The sequence below is a fragment of the Bos javanicus genome, chromosome 15 (assembly GCF_032452875.1).
Source record: "Bos javanicus breed banteng chromosome 15, ARS-OSU_banteng_1.0, whole genome shotgun sequence".
NCBI lineage: Eukaryota > Metazoa > Chordata > Mammalia > Artiodactyla > Bovidae > Bos > Bos javanicus.
The window spans coordinates 47,537,109-47,555,082 of NC_083882.1; the positions used below are offsets into that span (position 1 = coordinate 47,537,109).

Sequence of the window (17,974 nt, forward strand, 5' to 3'; positions counted from 1 at the left end):
TATGTCCTCAAGTTTTATCTTTTTTGTAGCACATTACAGAATTCCCTCCCTTTTTAAGGATAAATAACATTCCATCGTGTGTGTGTGTGTTTATTTTGTGTGTATAACACATTTCTATTATCCACTTATTGATTGATGGACAGGGGATTCTTCCATGCTTTAGCTATTGTGAATAATGCTGCTATAAACATGGGTGTACAAATATGTATTCAAGACCTTGTTTTCAATTATTTTGCATATATATTCAAAGGTGGAATTGCTGGATTATATGGTAAACTTATTTTTAATTTTTTGAAAAACTGCTTTTTGCTAATTTTTTCTGTGAACTAAATTGCTCTAAAATATAAAATGTATTAAAAAGTGTTTTAAATTTTAAACAAAAAATCAATGTGGCAAGATATACCAATGAGATGTTTGATTTTATCTATTTATTCTTACAAATTAAATTTAAACCAGGCAAAAAGGGAACTTTTGTAATATTCATTATACAGTGAAATTTAAAAATTACCTATTTAAGGAACAGGGCTTCCCTGATAACTCAGTTGGTCAAGAATCTACCTGCAATGCAAGAGATTCTGGTTCAATTCCTGGGTCAAGAAGATCTGCTGGAGATGGATAGGCAACTCACTCCAAGTACTCTTGGGCTTCCCTTGTGGCTCAGCTGGTAAGAAATCCACCTGCAATGCAGGGGACCTTGGTTTGACCCTTGGATTGGGAAGGTCCCCTGGAGAAGACTACCCACTCCAGTATTCTGGCCTGGAGAATTCCATGGGGTGCCCATTATCTCAATTCCTATTCAATATAATTGAGATCTAAAAGTAATGGATTTGTAAGAACATACGCACACATTCCCAGTTTGCAGCTAAGAAAATGTAATGACCTAGATGAAAATGTAATGACCTAGATGAAAATGTAATGACCTAGATGAAAATACCAAAAAATTTTAGGACAAAACTTTTTAAACATGAAAAATGGTTTGGAACAACAGTGTAAGGTATTCTTAAACTGGATAATGTTTATTTATCCACTGATATGTGCTAAATATTAATATTCCATCTTGCCTGGAGAGTAGGAGAAATTATGTCCTTTCAATTATACAGTTGAATATGTTATTCTTTCGGTTTAGCAAAAATTCAAATATTTTGGATGAAAATGTAGCTCTATGTGGTCCTATGAAATTGAAAAATTGATTACGCCTCTAGGATCCTCTGTTCTAATCTATAAAATAATATTCATTTCTAGCTACAGGGGTTGGGAGAAGAATTAAGTTATATTCAAATCCTTAGTTAAAATACTTGTAAGGCAGAATGACAATTAAATATTTATATAGTCAATTTCAATGGGATCCTAAATATCTGTTTCCTCAGTCAAGACAGTACCCATCAAGGTCTGATACCATGATATTTCTTAGAAGTCAAAAAGGTAAGAAAAACAAGTGCATGATTATCCACAGAAACTCAGTGGAATTGGAGCATGATGACTTCAGGTACAGCCAGCTAAAATGTGGGCTTGGAAATTTCATGAAATATTTTACAGATAAAAAGTAATAAAATTAAGAAAACACCAGATATGACTCTAAAGAATATTGATATTAATACACTTTACCATAATTTTTTTATATATCAGGACATAGTGATTATGGAAAATTCTAATATTTTGATATGTCAAGGTCAATAACATATTTCAATATTTAGGTTAATTTCACACAGAGTGCACTTCATAATTTCTATAGAGACATTGAAGGATTATTATGCAGCTACTCCCATCACAAATGAATCCTTTTATAAGACAACCCCAAATTGCTGCAAAAGATGAAAAGACTGGCTCTGGCCCCAACAATGTACTTACAGTGGGGGTACTGTACTTGACTCATCTTAAGTAGAGAGTATTGTACTCAACTTGTATCGGGTATAGTCGAATTTCAGTATACTAGCAACTGGCTTACAACTAATGCAGATGGATTCTAGATTTTAAGACAGATGGAGATAAACTCAAGGGGCCTATTGTGATGGAAAGAAAGCCAATTCCCTGGAGTTGTAAACGCCAAGTCAGACTGACATAGTCAAATCCAGGTGAATGTGGTAATTAGGGATAAGTATTAATGTCTTGCCATTTAGCTAACTTCCTAATTTGAGTTTGATGCACTTTTATTAAAACAAGCACAAATGTGTTGAAATATCTATGTTTTAGAATAGCTTTCTTTTTATAGAAAGCCTTTTGGAAAAAAATTTTGAAGGAAAAGTGGAATGTGACATCTCTTCCTCCTTGTGTATGTACTTTAAATTTTATATATACAGAAATTGCAGAGGGATTCTCTCTCAATTTGTCTCTCTAGAACTGGTCCAATTTTAAATGGAAGAGCATCCAAAAGTAATTGGCTTGGTGAGCTCTCAGTATAAGTAAATGAGAAACTACCTGAAAACAGACTTGACATTCTTGCACCATGTTGCACGTAACTCAGATTGTCTGATCTCCATTGAGTAATGAGAAAAAAGAGTGTACCCTAACTCTCTGATAGGCTGCAGAGTAGCTTGTTTCTCTCTGGGTAACTCTAGGAATAGTCTTCAAGAAGAGTTCAATCATTCACCTCAGTCCTACCCCAACCAGCCCTACACAAACATACACAAATCAGCAAAGCCTGACGTCACTTAGTATGTGGTAGAACTGAACTTGGAATTCATGTGCTTATCATTTTCCATTCATCTTATCTCTACAAAGGACAATGCCAAGACTAGATCAGAATCATTATTAATCCTATTTTGAGGCCTATTCCAAATTCCTACATAAACTGACCCAGTAGTTACTCTGAACAAGAAGGAAACATTTTCTGCTCTGAGGAACACTCATTACATTTTGCTCACACTTTGTCCGAGCAAAGAGTCAGACATGTCTGACTCTTGCTACGCCATGGACTGTAGCCCACCAGGCTCCTCCATCCATGGTATTTCCCAAGCAAGAATTCTGGAATGGATTGCCATTTTCTTCTTCAGGGGATCTTCCCGATCCAGGAATTAAACCCAGGGTTCCTACATTGCAAGTGGCCTCCTGCACTACAGGCAGATTCTTTACCAACTGAGTCACCAGGGAAGCCCTACATGTTAGTTGGAGAGAAAAACATATAATTAAAAATGCTTAAAGAAATAATGATTTTAATGATATACTAATTGGAGAAACTTTTTACAGAATTTAGACCTTAGACTTGAAAGATGCTAATAAAAAAAAAAAAGCCATGAATAACATGATTAGCAAGTATAAACAGTGAACAGATATCAAATCCCACAGCAAGCAAAGAGAAAACATACGTCTATTAACAAGATCGGAAGATGTGTCATAAATGTGTAATTTACAAGTAAATGTATATCGGATTCCAAATAACGTCTGAATCCCTCAAAAAACCTTCCCAATAAAATATATTATCTAACTATAATAAAGCTGAAACTTAATAACAAAGGAAGAATTAGAGGAGATTCTAAAATACAATGCAACTAACTTTTGAGAAAAAAATTTATAAAAATAACTAATATTTAAAAAACTTCATGATAAAATATCATGATATGTCTAAAGCATATATCCAAAGAAGTTTTTTCTATTATTAGCTTTATAACCTCTATCAAAAGAAAGACAAATTAGTGATAATAAAGAAAATATTTGATCCAAAAGTCCAGACAAAGAGCAAGTGAGTAAATTCAAAACAAGAAAATAAACAAGAGCAGAAATTCATGCAATTAAAATAAGAAAAACTATGAAATATACATTAAGGAAAACAAAAAATTACTTAAAATATTCAAATAGATATATTTCTTGTAAAAAAATCGATCAAGGGAAATTAGAAATGAAATACAATTAAACCAAATTCAGACCTTCAAAGATTATTAGAAATGAGTAGCATGCACTCAACCTAAAATAATGTTTACATTACAAATACTATATGCTAATGAATTTGAAAACAAAAAATAACACAAAAGGATTAAAACATAAGCAAGGAAAACTTATTAAAGAAATCAACCTCCTATTCAAATCTCTCCAATCCACTGCATTCCCCTAACAAGCAAGTATGCTGTCAAAAACAATGGATCTATATTGTTTCTCTTTACTGAAGAAGAACAAGTTTCTTTATTCTTGAATTATACAAAGTATGACCAGATATATTAAAATAGGAAAGACATACAATTTATTTGCAAGGCACTTATAAGGTCAAAAGTGCAGACTGTACAAGTAACATATATCAATAGAAACAAGTTATAGATGTAGTTTCTTCATAAATTTATATTAAAATTTATAAATAAAAGTTAAGCAGTAACAGTGCTCTAAAACCAAATAAATAATCAAAGAATGTTTATTCCAATGATATACTTTTGATTTAATTTAGCAAAGTTAAATATTTCTTTACAGTATTAAAAAAGGATCAAAAATCATATAATTATCCAATATTTGTAGAAATTATGGAAAATCATTTTATAAATTTCTATGTCAATTTATAATAAAAACAAATTTAAAGAGAGGAAAACTTTTTGATTAAATAAAAGTTATGTACTGAAAAGCCCAAGTTGTATCATATTTAACAAGGAGTTTTCAGACTTCAGCTTATTAACATCAAAAGCAAGGCAAAGAGGGACTTCCCTGACAGCCAGTGGTTAAGACTTTACCTTCCAACATGGGGGGGTGGGGGGGCGCGGTGCAGATTCGATCCCTAATCAGGAAGCTATGATTCCACATACATTGGAGACAAGAAAAAAAAAATAAAAGATAAATAAATAGTGTAACACATTCAATGAAGACTTTAAAATGGTCCACATTAAAAAAACAAACAAAAAAAGACCCATGAGAAAAAAGAGCAAGGCCAAGATATCCAAAGCTACTCTGTATACTGGTGATTGTGAAAGTTGAAGAAAACAATAAATTTGTAATGTTTCTGAAGTAAAAAAATGTATTTGTAGGCATCAGGAGTGAATGAATTATGTTCAATATTTCTGAGAGGTAATATTGTATGAGAATGGAGAATAACCTATTCAATTGAAGCTGGAAGGCAATGGTGAAGTCACTAAAGTAATTCCAGGTGATGGGTAGGAAAGAAGATACCTAAGCTGGCTTTGTTTTGAAAGAGGAAAAAGTGAATGTTGACAATTCATTACAGAAGTCTTATTCTTAAAAGTGGAAAAGATTCTATTTTAAGACTTGGGGTGGTTTTTTGGTATAATTTTAAAATGGAAGTAGCAGGGGAAAACTGGGCAAAATTAAATAAAATGTAATGAGTTCACATAAATTGAATCAAAGGAAGAAATGTGTTTTCTTGTTAGTTGGTTAGAGAGGGATCAGAGTAAAAATTGAATTTTTCTTTATTCTATTTAATTTATATTACTTCTGTAATATTAATGTAAATTACTATTTTATTTTGTCTCTCCTCTAATTATTAATTTGTGAAAAATTTAAAGTGAATGTAGATTTCATTCTCAGATGGAAATAAGACTGTAAATAAGTACTTTTCCCCTCTTTTATCCTGTGCTTATAAAATAACATTTATCATTGCTGTTGCTGCTAAGTCTCTTCAGTCGTATCTGACTCTGTGCCACCCCATAGACGGCAGCACACCAGGCTCCCCCGTCCCTGGGATTCTCCAGGCAAGAACACTGGAGTGGGCTGCCATTTCCTTCTCCAATGCATGAAAGTGAAAAGTTAAAGTGAAGTCGCTCAGTCGTGTCCGACTCATAGCGACCCCATGGACTGCAGCCTACCAGATTCCTCCGTCCATAGGATTTTCCAGACAAGAGTACTGGAGTGGGGTGTCATTGCCTTCTCCGACATTTATCATTATGCTTCGTAATTTGCTTAACAGATTATATTGTCTCTCCAGACTATGTAGTTTTGAAGGCCATCTTGAATAGACCTGCAGATACCACCAGTCTGTGGGGAAGCAGTTTTATTTGAGATCCACAAAAGAAGAATGCTGTCAGGTGAATAATGTATTTCTAAATTAGAAATCCAGAGACTTTGACCTCATTAAATTTACGACCTCATGTATACTTCCTAGTTCTTCCATCAGAAAGACAACTTTGAAAATAGAGGAATTTTGATAATGATGAGCAAAATACAGAATTTATTTTCCAGAGGAAAATAACAATAGCCTTCAAACTGGAAATTCCAGTCCCTATTTGGATATAGGATAAAGGGGCTTCTGGCTGCAGATGATCTCTTTCCATCAGACAATCACTGAAGCTGATTTTCTTTCCCTCAATTGTCTCAACATTCTTTGATGTCTTTGTTCATGGAGATATTGGTTAATGATGAGACGAGCCCTTCCCAGGGTGAAGAGATGAAAACACTTAGAAAGTATGGTGGCCATGCCCGTAATGTTGAGATTCTGGAGACACTGGGAATGCAGTAGTCAGTACTCTTCTATGTCATGGCCAAAATGGTGCTCTCAGGAAGGGATTATTAGACCCTGACTATATTGCCAACAGAAGTATCCCTTTCCTTCTATTTTCTCCCCTGCATTCTCTTCCCTCTTCTCCTCCTTTCTCTTTCCCTTGCTCCTCTTTCCCTTCATTTTTCTTCCCTTAGCTGATATATATAGCCCTTTCATATGCTGTGGGATTTAGTATCCTTAGAACCTAAAAGGATCCTTATGACACAGTCTCGTATCTGCTTGGTTTTCACTCCATAGACGATAGGGTTCATAGTGGGAGGCAAGAGCAAATAAATATTGGCCACAAAGATGTGGCATGATGGAGGAATTCTGTGACCCCCAAAGTGGTGGGAAAAGAAACAAAAGAAGGCTGGGCTGTAGGAGAAAACTATAGCACAGATGTGGGCAGTGCAGGTACTGAAGGCCTTCCACCAAGCTTCTGCTGAGGAGAGGCTGACCACCGCCCAGAGGATCATTGTGTAGGAGACTGAGATGCACAAGATGTCAAAACCCCCAATCAGGAGGGCAACCATCAGACCATAGTTGACATTGATCTTGATATTTCCACAAGATAACTTGGCTACAGCCATGTGGTCACAGTAGGTATGGTGTATTATATTGCCTCTGCAACAGGGTAGTCTTTTGATGATGAAAGTCAAGGGAATGACAAGCAACACACCTCTCAGGAAAGTGACGAGCCCTGCCTTTGCAATAATAGGATTGGTGAGGATAGTTGAGTAACGCAGAGGGTAGCAGATGGCCACATAGCGGTCTAAGGCCATAAGCATAAGCACCCCAGACTCCATCCCTGTGAAGGCATAGATGAAGAACATCTGGACCAGGCATTCATCAAAGCTGATTTCCTTCAGATGGAACCAAAGATGCAGAGGGCTTTAGGAATTGTAGTAGTGCACATGATAAGGTCAGTTAGAGAAAGCATGGCCAGAAAGTAATACATGGACCTGTGCAAGGAATCCTCATATCGAATGAGGTAGAGGAGTCCACAATTACCAACCACAGCCACAACATACATTGTGCAGAATGGCAAAGAAATCCAGAAATGCCTGTCCTCCAGTCCTGGGGTTCCAGTAAGAATGAATGAAGCTGGTGTCAAGTCTATGGTTCAGAATTATCATGATCAAGTTGGTATAATCATTAAGCAGCTAGTAGGATTTTCGTGGGTTTCTTTGTTTTCTGTTTTCCATCCTTCAGGGTTAGAGGCAGAAAAGGAGAAAAATCTTAGTTGTACTCTCTCTTTCACTCTCGACTTCTTTCAGTGAAATGTGCATTTTAATATCAAATGATCAAATTCTTAAATGCAGTAGAATACTTAAATAAGTTAAAACCAAGTATGTGTTCTATGTTAGTTCAGTTTATCAATTCATCCAACAAACAGTTATTTAGAAGTCACTATGTCCCAAGTTCTGTCACATATATTGTTTCCACATTATTTTGAAACAAAAAATGGCATAGATTAAATCCTCATAAGTTTATAATTAAAGGCAAATAGTTTGAGATCTTTCTAATGAGGTTTTGTTAGAATATCTTATTTAAATGTTAATTGTGATACACATATTCTGATGAGTGTTTTCCTAAGGCAAACTTTGTTGCTCACTTCTCGCATGACCTGACACAAGATAAGGTTGTTTTTATTGTTATTGATTCTAAAGGGTTATATTTCTGCTGTACTAAACTTTACAAATAGTAACTCATTAATCCTCACTAGTCCAGGAAGTATTTTTAAATTAATCTGCACTTTATAATTGATTAAATGGAGGCACTATGTAGATGAGACTCCTACATGTCTGAGTTGCTGTATGTTCAGTTCCAAAACAGCCCTCTCTGACCTCTTTTTTATGATTTATTTCTTCTAAATTTTGACAGAGAAAAGTGTGTTAGAAAAAATAGTGCCATATAATAATAATGAAAATAAAAATATTTAGCTCCATCATTTTGATTGCTGAAGTTCACTTTCCTATATTTCAAATCTCCACAGAATTGACCTTTGCATTTCTAAATAGTTTGTTCAGCTTGCTTTTTCTTCCTTTTTCCTTTATGATTGTTGTTGTTGAAGTTATTCATTTTTATAGGATTATTGTTAATTAGGTCTCCTCATATGATAATTATATTTTCTTCCTCTGTTCAATATTTTTCCTTTTGATGACAATTTTCTCTATTGGGCTTAGTATTTGGTATAGATATCTCAGACATTTTAACTCATTTTTAGAACTGTAGAACATTTTTACTGTTATTGTTGACAATTAAACACAATCTATCAGAGATAATCCTTTATAATTTGTCTATTTCTAGAAAGTCTCTGTACTTCTGCTTCTCTGAAATACAGCCTTTGCTAGTTTTGACGCATGATTCTCATCCAGAAATCCCCCTTCATCTCCTGTTTGTGTCATATCATTATTTGTGGACCTCATTATTCTTATGTCTATATTTCTGACTGCATGGAAAACATGTTTCTGAGAATATCCATGTCTGAATATGGCTTGTTATATTTATAATTTTGCTGGATTAAAAATTCTAGCTTTATTTTCCTTCAAGACATTTCTCTATTGTCTCCTAGCTTCCAATGTTGATTTTAAAGGAACATTCTGATTCTTGATCCTTTATATGTTAATTATTTTTCCTTTGTATTTCTTCATATGTTTTTTGGCCCTACATTAATTGAAAACATTTTACATTTTTTGAGCTTTGTAGCTTAATGGTGATAGTAAGGGTGTAAGTGTGCTTGTGTATGTCTTATTGCAAAGGCACTTAATGAGTTTTTGAGAGTAGAACTCTATGACCTATTCTTTTGGAAATTTTTTTTCACTGAATTTTATTAATTTCTTCTTAACTTATTGTTTGTTTGTATCTTTTTACAACTTCTGTTAGATATTGGTTCTTCTGAATTTATTCTCACTTTTTGCTATTTTTTTTTTTAGGTTCTATGTATTTGCTACAGTTTCCATAAAAGCTCCTTCATTATATCTTCCAAATATCTTCACATATTTTGTTGTCTAATATTATGAATTTCTATGATCTTACTTTTATCTCTTTATTGTCAATATACTATACATATGTATTTATATTTATGTGTGTGTGTGTGTGTGTGCGTTCACGGCTCAGTCGCTCAGTCATGTCTGATTGTTTGCAGCCCCATAGACTGTAGCCCACCAGGCTTTTCTGTTTGGGGATTTTCCAGACAAGAATACTGGAGTGGGTTGCCGTTTTCTCCTCCAGGGGATCTTCCTAACCCAGAGATCAAACTCATGCCCCTTGTGTCCCTCGCGTTGCCACAACTGGCAGGCAGATTCTTTAGCATAAGCACTATGCATTTATAACTTGTATTTATATGCCTGCATGCTAAGTCACTTCAGTCATGTCCGACTCATAGATATATATACAACCCTGGGTCGGGAAGATCCCCTGGAGAAGGAAATGGCAACCCACTCCAGTACTCCTGCCTAGAAAATTCTACAGATGGAGGAGCCTGGTGGGCTACAGTCCATGGGGTCACGAAGAGTCGGCAGGACTGAGCGACTTCACTTTCTATGTATGAGTCTTCCCTGATAATTCGGTAAAGAATCTGCCTGCAAGGCAGCAGACCCTAGTTCAAGTCCTAGGGTGGGAAAATCTACTGGGAAGGGATAGTCTACCTACTACAGTACTCTTGGGCTTCCCCTGTGGTTCAGCTGGTAAAGAATCCGCCCACAGTGGGAGGAAACATGAGTTCAATCCCTGGGTTGGGAAGGTACTATATTGCTCCCTGAATGTTATTTCAAACTTCACAGTTTTAATGATTTATTTTTATAGCTTGCTTTGTTTTTTTTATCTTATATTTTGGAAATGTTTCTTAATTGTCAATTTTAACTACCAATTCACATTTAATAAAGAATCTTTAGAAAGGTGATTTGAAACTCCAGGTTATGAGTGAGTCTCATCAATTGATAGCACTTACTGAGTATTCTTCTAGAGACCTCTTCATTGCATCCTTAGTTATCAGTGTGTACCATATCTCAGCTTATTAGTTGATTCTTCATCTCCTAGGTATCATCACTGGTGTTGACATAAGCTAATAACTGCAAAGCTAACAGATACCTTGTAATCTGCATTATAGACAAAAGAACAATGTATGTTGATAATAAAAGAATATGTTTCCTTGATTACCAATATTGTCAGCAATTTTTTTTTTCTGTCAGGTGTGTGAAATTCTACTTTGTGTACATTATATTTTTCAGATAACTTTTACAGGCATTATTAAAAGTGGCAAAACTAACAATTCACATATACATGTACATATACATTTATATGCATAAAACACATGCCCACAAACACCATAGATATATGCATGTTTGTATGAGTGGAAAAAATTTAGACTTTGAAATACATTTTTAAAAAATATTTAGCCAGCAAAAATGAAATTGTCATAAGTGATGAAAAACAAGATTGCTGCTCATTTGTCCCTTTCAATATATTCGATCAACCAACTCAATTCTAGGAATTCATATAATATTGATAGAAGTAGAAAAGCTAGGGAAAACATAGATACACAGAAATTGAGGATATAAATATTCCAAAATTACCTGTGCCCTATTTTTAAGAATATAATTCTTAAATATGAGATGGAATATCCTATTTATGTCACTTGTGTTTTTCTTTTTATGGTTCTAGTGTCCATTAACGAAACTAACTTTATTGTTACGTGAGAATATCTTATTTTCTATAAATTTATTAAACTCTTAAAGATGGAAGCTTATATCAAGTAATAAAATATTAACCACAAATTAGACCTTTTCCGGGATGGAGGAGCCTGGTGGGCTGCTGTCTCTGGGGTTGCACAGAGTTGGACACGACTGAAATGACATGGCAGCAGACCTTTGCCAAATTAAATTCACATTGATTTTGAATGTAAGCTAAATTGTTCTCCAAGGAAAATGGATTCATACTGTGCTGTCAGTGGGCAAGTATAATCAATATACAAGAATTAATAAATAGTAACATCAATACATGAATACCAGAACTTATCAAATATAATATTTTATAGTCTGTCAGTTATTTCACTCTCAATTTCCATAGATAATCAATTTATTTCCTTACTAGACTGTCCTCAATTTTATAACTGTTTGTTCTCTCAATATGACAGTGGATTCCTCCAACTAAATTTGCCATCTAAAATAGATTAAAAAAAAACAGTCACAAATAGTGTCTCTAGAATGTAAATCAGATTCTCATTTGAGAAGAATAGGAGGGCAGTTAAAAGAGTTTTGTGACCATGATGAAGAATGTGACCATTGTGTAGCTATTCTCCCATTCTTCTTGTTATGGGAGTGATTTAGACTTGACTTTCACTACAACAGAACCAAAGATGCCTATTTGTTTAGGAAAATAACTAGATATTCATAGTTATGATGGAAAGTTACACTGGATTGCAGTCTGTGAGGAAATAAACATTTCCAGGAAAGCTCAGTCTTTTACAACACTTCTGTCTTCAACTGGGTAGATGGAATCAAACCCCAAGTTGTGAGAATCTAACAGTCAATTCATATACATCCCCAAACTCTCCACTTCTTTATACTGCCTACTAAGTAAAAGAATTCTGTCTGCACTCTCACTTTTATATGCCCTTTAATACCTTGTTTTCTGGTGAGGAAACAATAAGCTGAATGCAATCTGTTTCAGATGGTCAGGAGTCTGGTCAAAAAACATCGCAATTCTACAAATATACATACACATGTATGCACACAATTCTCAACTTTTTAATCCTTTGTTATCTGTACTATGGAAATGAGCATTTAAGAAAAAATATGTGTTGCAAATCCCAAGGGGAGATTTCAAAATATTGGAGGCACAGGTGCTCTTGTGGGAATCAAGCTTGCTCCTATGGGAAAATTAAAAAGTAATCAAAGTTTTCGGTTCTTACTACCCATACAGTGGTATGTAAATAAGTGAATAGTTCCATGTGTGTGTATTTGTGCATTGTGTGAAAGCATGTATAAATAGAAAGGAATGAAAATAAAGAAAATAAATGCAAAATTTTAAATTAAAAATTATGACTTTAATGTTTATTGCAGAGTACAGTACTTTTGCCTGGAAAATCCCATGGACGGAGAAGCCTGGTAGGCTGCAGTCCATGGGGTCGCTAGAGTCGGACACGACTGAGCAACTTCACTTTCACTTTTCACTTTCATGCACTGGAGAAGGAAATGGCAACCCACTCCAGTGTTCTTGCCTGGAGAATCCCAGGGACGGCGGAGCCTGGTGGGCTGCCGTCTCTGGGGTCGCACAGATCGGACACGACTGAAGCGACTAAAGCAAAGCGATTGTTTCTTTCTGTGGAAGACATTATGGGAGACAAACTGAAAGCACTTGAGTTACAGAATGTTTCAATCATTCACACACCCATCTATTTTCCTTTTATTTGTTTATTTTTTCACCTCTCTAAATAACATCACTGAGGATTTGGTACTCCCAGAACCTTCACGTATAAGAAGAGGAAAATTGTGAACAAATTTTTAAATATATATTATGAACTTTTTCAATCATAGTAATGCTGAATAATCCTTGTTAGAATGGGTTAATTGCATGTCAATTGAAAATCAATCAAATCACAAAACAATGAGTGTAATATTTATTTATACTATATCTAAGATACACTTAATTTAATCATCTATCAGTATTCTAATTTGAAAACTTAAAGCATAGTTTTTATGATCTGTTTCTAACCAAAGTATGCTATTTGTTATCTTTTCTCCAAAATGTGTAGATGGAATCAAAGCTGAAGTTGTGCAAACATAATAATCAATTAATATGCATCCAAAAACCCTCTCCACCTTTTTTTATTACTTAAAGAATAAATAAAAAATTCTGCTTCTACTCCCTCTTTTGTATGTCTTTAGTACCTTAGTTTCTGGATAGCAAAGCAAAGAACTGAATGCAACTGGTTCAGGTGTGTAGGGTATTAGTCATAAGATATCACGATTCTGCAATATATGTACATGCACAATCCTCAATTCCTTAGTCTTTTGTTATTTATCCTATTGAATGTGGGATTTAAAGAAAAACGTGTGCAATTTAGCCCAAGAACATATGCACAGCGTTAAAGATACACAGGCTGTTCATGGGAATTAAACTAACTTCTATCTGAGGAGGAAAATGGAAGGTTTACATTCTTATCACCTATGAAAAGTGAAAGTGAAGTCGCTCAGTCGCGTCCGACTCTCTGTGACCCCATGGACTGTAGCCTACGAGACTCCTCCATCCATGGGATTTTCCAGGCAAGAGCACTAGAGTGGGTTGCCATTTCCTTCTCCAGGAGATCTTCCTGACCCAGGGATCGAACCCCGGTCTCCCGTGTTGTAGGCAGCTGTTTTATCATCTGAGCCACCAGGGAAGTTCTTTTCTTTAAATTCCACATTCAATAGTATAAATAACAAAAGACTAAGGAATTGAAGATTGTGCATGTACATATATTGCCTAATCATGATATCTTTTGACTAATACCCTAAACACCTGAACCAGATTGCATTCAGCTCTCTGCTTATCATCTATAAGATAAGACATAAACAAGAGAACAATTTCATATACATGCATCTATATGCATCTGTTTGCTTTGTGTGAAAAAGCATATATAGGGGCTGTAGAATGAACACTGTAGTGTTTAATGAATATTACTAATTTTAACATTTACAGAATTATCTACTTTCTGTGTCAGGACCTTAAGGACACAAGCTGAAGATATTTACAATGTTTTGAAAGCTTTTAATTTACTCTCAAACGCATATATTCTCATGTCCCTTTATTTGTTTATTTTTCTTTCAAGTGACATTGAAGATGAATTTATGACATTGAGGAACTTCATTAGAAGATCAGACTTATTAAACATATATATTAAGTGAGGAATATTTAGATGCCCAAAGTTTGAGATTAATAATCATGATGATATAATGGCAATAACTAATAATAAAACATAACAACTGCTTCTAGTTTTATACCCTTTGCTAAGTCACTTCAGTCGTGTCCGACTCTGTGCGATCCCATAGACGGCAGCCCACCAGGTTCCCCCGTCCCTGGGATTCTCCAGGCAAGAACACTGGAGTGGGTTGCCATTTCCTTCTCCAGTGCAGGAAAGTGAAAAGTGAAAGTGAAGTCGCTCAGTCGTGTCCGACTTAGCGACCCCATGGACTGCAGCCTACCAGGCTCCTCCGTCCATGGGATTTTCCAGGCAAGAGTACTGGAGTGGGGTGCCATTTTAGTTGGATGATAAAATCAATGCCTGCATATTTTTATTAATTGGAAAAATAAAACAAGTTTGGAAAGAGATAATTTCAACACTTAAATTTCAGAAATTACATTTACCAGATAAACTTTTTTTTCTTTTTTTTATTCAAGGATAATTGCTTTACAATGTTGTGGTTGTCTCTGGCATACACCAATGTGAATTAATTATTATTTTATATATATAAAACATTATATTTTAATATATTATTATATTATATAATTATATATTATTTATATATTCATTATTCTTTATATATATTATATATGTATTCTTTATATATATATACATATATATATATATATACACACTTCCTCTCAAGCCTCCCTCCTCTCTGTCCATTTCACCCCTGTTGGTTGTCACAGAGGGCAGGGCTGGGCTCCTTATGTTATACAGCAGTTTCCAGCTAGTTATCTATTTCACACATGATAAGGTATATATGTCAAAATTTTTAATAAACATTTGTTATATGTATTTTTGAAAAAAAGTTTTGACAATGTCATATTAAAACAAAAGTTCTTCAAGTTTAAATGGATATTCACAGCAGGGCTATTCAGCAAAATTATGACTAAATAAAAGTCCATCATACATATTTATACAATTTATTTAATGATTTCCCATTCTTAGATTTATATGTTATTTTGCAGAAATATGATACAAGTTTATATGTAGAAGAAAACTTTTAGCACAGTGTTTTTTTACTTAATAATTTTTTATTGAGGTGAAATTCACATACCATTAAATTAACTATTTTACTCTTTGAAAGGTAAATTCAGGGCTGTGCAAATATCAGCACTATATAGTTCCAAAACATTTTTGTTACCTCAGAAGGAAATCAGTCAGTCATTGCCCTGGTTTTCTACTTCCTGTCAATAAATAATTTGCATTCTGATTTAATGAGCTTAGCTATTCTGATTATCTTATATAAAAGAAATCATAGAATTCATAACCGTTTATGTTGTGCTTTTTCACTTAAGATGATGCTTTCAAATTTCATCTCCATAACAGCTTATAATTTTAATTTATTTTGATTGAAGTATAGTTGATTTATAAAGCTGTATTGATTACTGCTATATGAAAAAGGAATTCAGTTATATGTATGTATACATTTCAAAATATTCATTCCCATTATTATTTATCATAGGATACTTCATGTAATTCTCTGTGCTATACAGCAGGACCTTGTTGCTTATTCATTCCATATATAACAGTTTACATCTGCTAAACCCAGCTAAACCCAATCTCCACTCCATCTTTTCCCCCATTTGCTCTCTCCAGAAAACCATACATTTGTATTCTGTATCTATGAATCTATTTCTCTTTTGTAAATAAGTTCATTTTAACCACTTTTTTAGATTCCACATGTAAGTGATATTGTATGATTTGTCTTTCTCTGTCTGACTGACTTCACTCAGTATGACCATCTCTGGGTCCACCTGTGTTGCTGTAAGTGATATTGTTTTGTTCTTTTTATGGCTGAAGAGTACTCCACTATATATATGTACCACATCTCCTTTATCCATACATCTGTTGATGGACATTTAGATTGGTTCTCTTTTGGGTGTTTCCCAGAAGTATGTAAAATAGTCTTGGCTATTGTGAATAGTGCTGCTAAGAACACATTGGTGCCTGTACCTTCTTGGATGTGAGTTTTATGTGGATATATGACCAGGCATTGGATTGCTGGATAATATGTTAATTTTATTTCTAGTTTTCTGAAGAGCATCCATACTGTTTCTCATGATGGCTGTACCAGTTTATATTCCCACCAACAATGCAGGGGAGTTCTCTTTTTCCACATCCTCTGCAGCATTTACATAACCATATATATTAGTACTTCATTTTATATGAATGATTAATAACTCCTTGTATACATATATATATATATATAGTTTTAACATTCAATAGATGAAGTGTTCTTTCTAGCTTTTTTCTAGTAGTGCTGCTATGAATATGAATGTACAAGTTCTTTTTTCATACAAGCTTTCCAATATTTTAGGTAGACACTTCAGTGTTGAATTCTTGAGTTACACAGCAAATGTGTCTTTCTAATTGCCAGAACTGTTTTCCATAGCTCTTGCATGATTTTATATTTCTAATGCAATGTACTAGGATCCCGATACATTAAAATCACCAACACTTGCTAATTTCATTTTACCAAAAAACAAAAAAATCCTTTTAGGGGAAATAGTGGTCTCTTTTGCAGTTTTGATTTGAATTTGTTTAATGAAAAATAACGTTGAGCATCTTTTCATATGCTTGTAGGCCTTGTACATCTTCTTTAGAGAAATACCTACTCAAGTTATTTGTCCACTGAAGAGGATATAAAATGCATTAGGATGCAAATGCACAAATGGCTGAAGTAAATCCTGTGCTATCAGAAGCTATATAAATTGTACCTGGATTCAATTCCCTAATTAAATAGAAAGGATTGTCAGATATTTGATTTAATTGTGTCTATTTATCTTTGTCTGGAAAAATAATGCATATTCCACTTGCACATCTCTTGAATTTCTTGAAGTAATGAGAATCAATGTGTTATTCTGCTTTAAATGAAGATCTTTCTTGACAACTAAGATTACAAGTATTAGCTTTGGTACTTTTTTTGAAGTTTCATTTTTCACCACAAATTCCTTACGCTAACTGAAAAACTGCCAGTATCAGTGTCCTTATCTCTTTTGCCATTTCAAAATCTTAGAGAATAGGATGGATATATATTTGGAAAATGAGCACCTTTTCCATATTAATTGCTCTTGTTGTCCAGCTTAAGAAACTTATATAAGCCCTGACTGACCTCCTTGTTCTTGAATGCATATACTGAGCATTTTTCACGTGCTTGTTGGCAATCGTACATCTTCTTGAGAGAAATGTCGTTTTAAGTCCTTGATCTTTTAAAAAAATATAATGACACATCATAAATCCAATAGACAAATGGTAGGAGGAAGTGCTACCTTATCAGTAATTATATGAAATGTACATGGTTTTAAGGCTCTAATTAAAAAGAATAGAATGGCAGATATATGATTTAACCACATCGTCTGGAAGTTTTAGCCAGGGCAACTAGGTAAGAAAATAAAATATTTACTCTGCTTCTCTTTCCTTTGGATTTTTGAGAGAATCATCATTTTGGATAACAAAGAAATTTCTTGAAAAACATGGTTCTGAATATTAGTTTTACTGCTTTTTTGGAAGCATCATTAGTTGCAATAGACTACTTAAATCAACCAAAAAATATCAATGTTTCTTAGTTCTTCTTACATCTACAACCCTAGGAGGATATAATGGATATATATGTGGGGATA

At 34.1% G+C, this 17,974-nt stretch overlaps 1 pseudogene; it reads right to left on the reverse strand.

Moving 5' to 3' along the window:
• Positions 1–6,576: 6,576 nt before the first annotated feature.
• LOC133261250 (olfactory receptor 52N4-like) lies at positions 6,577–11,398 on the reverse strand (annotated as a pseudogene).
• Positions 11,399–17,974: the final 6,576 nt, after the last annotated feature.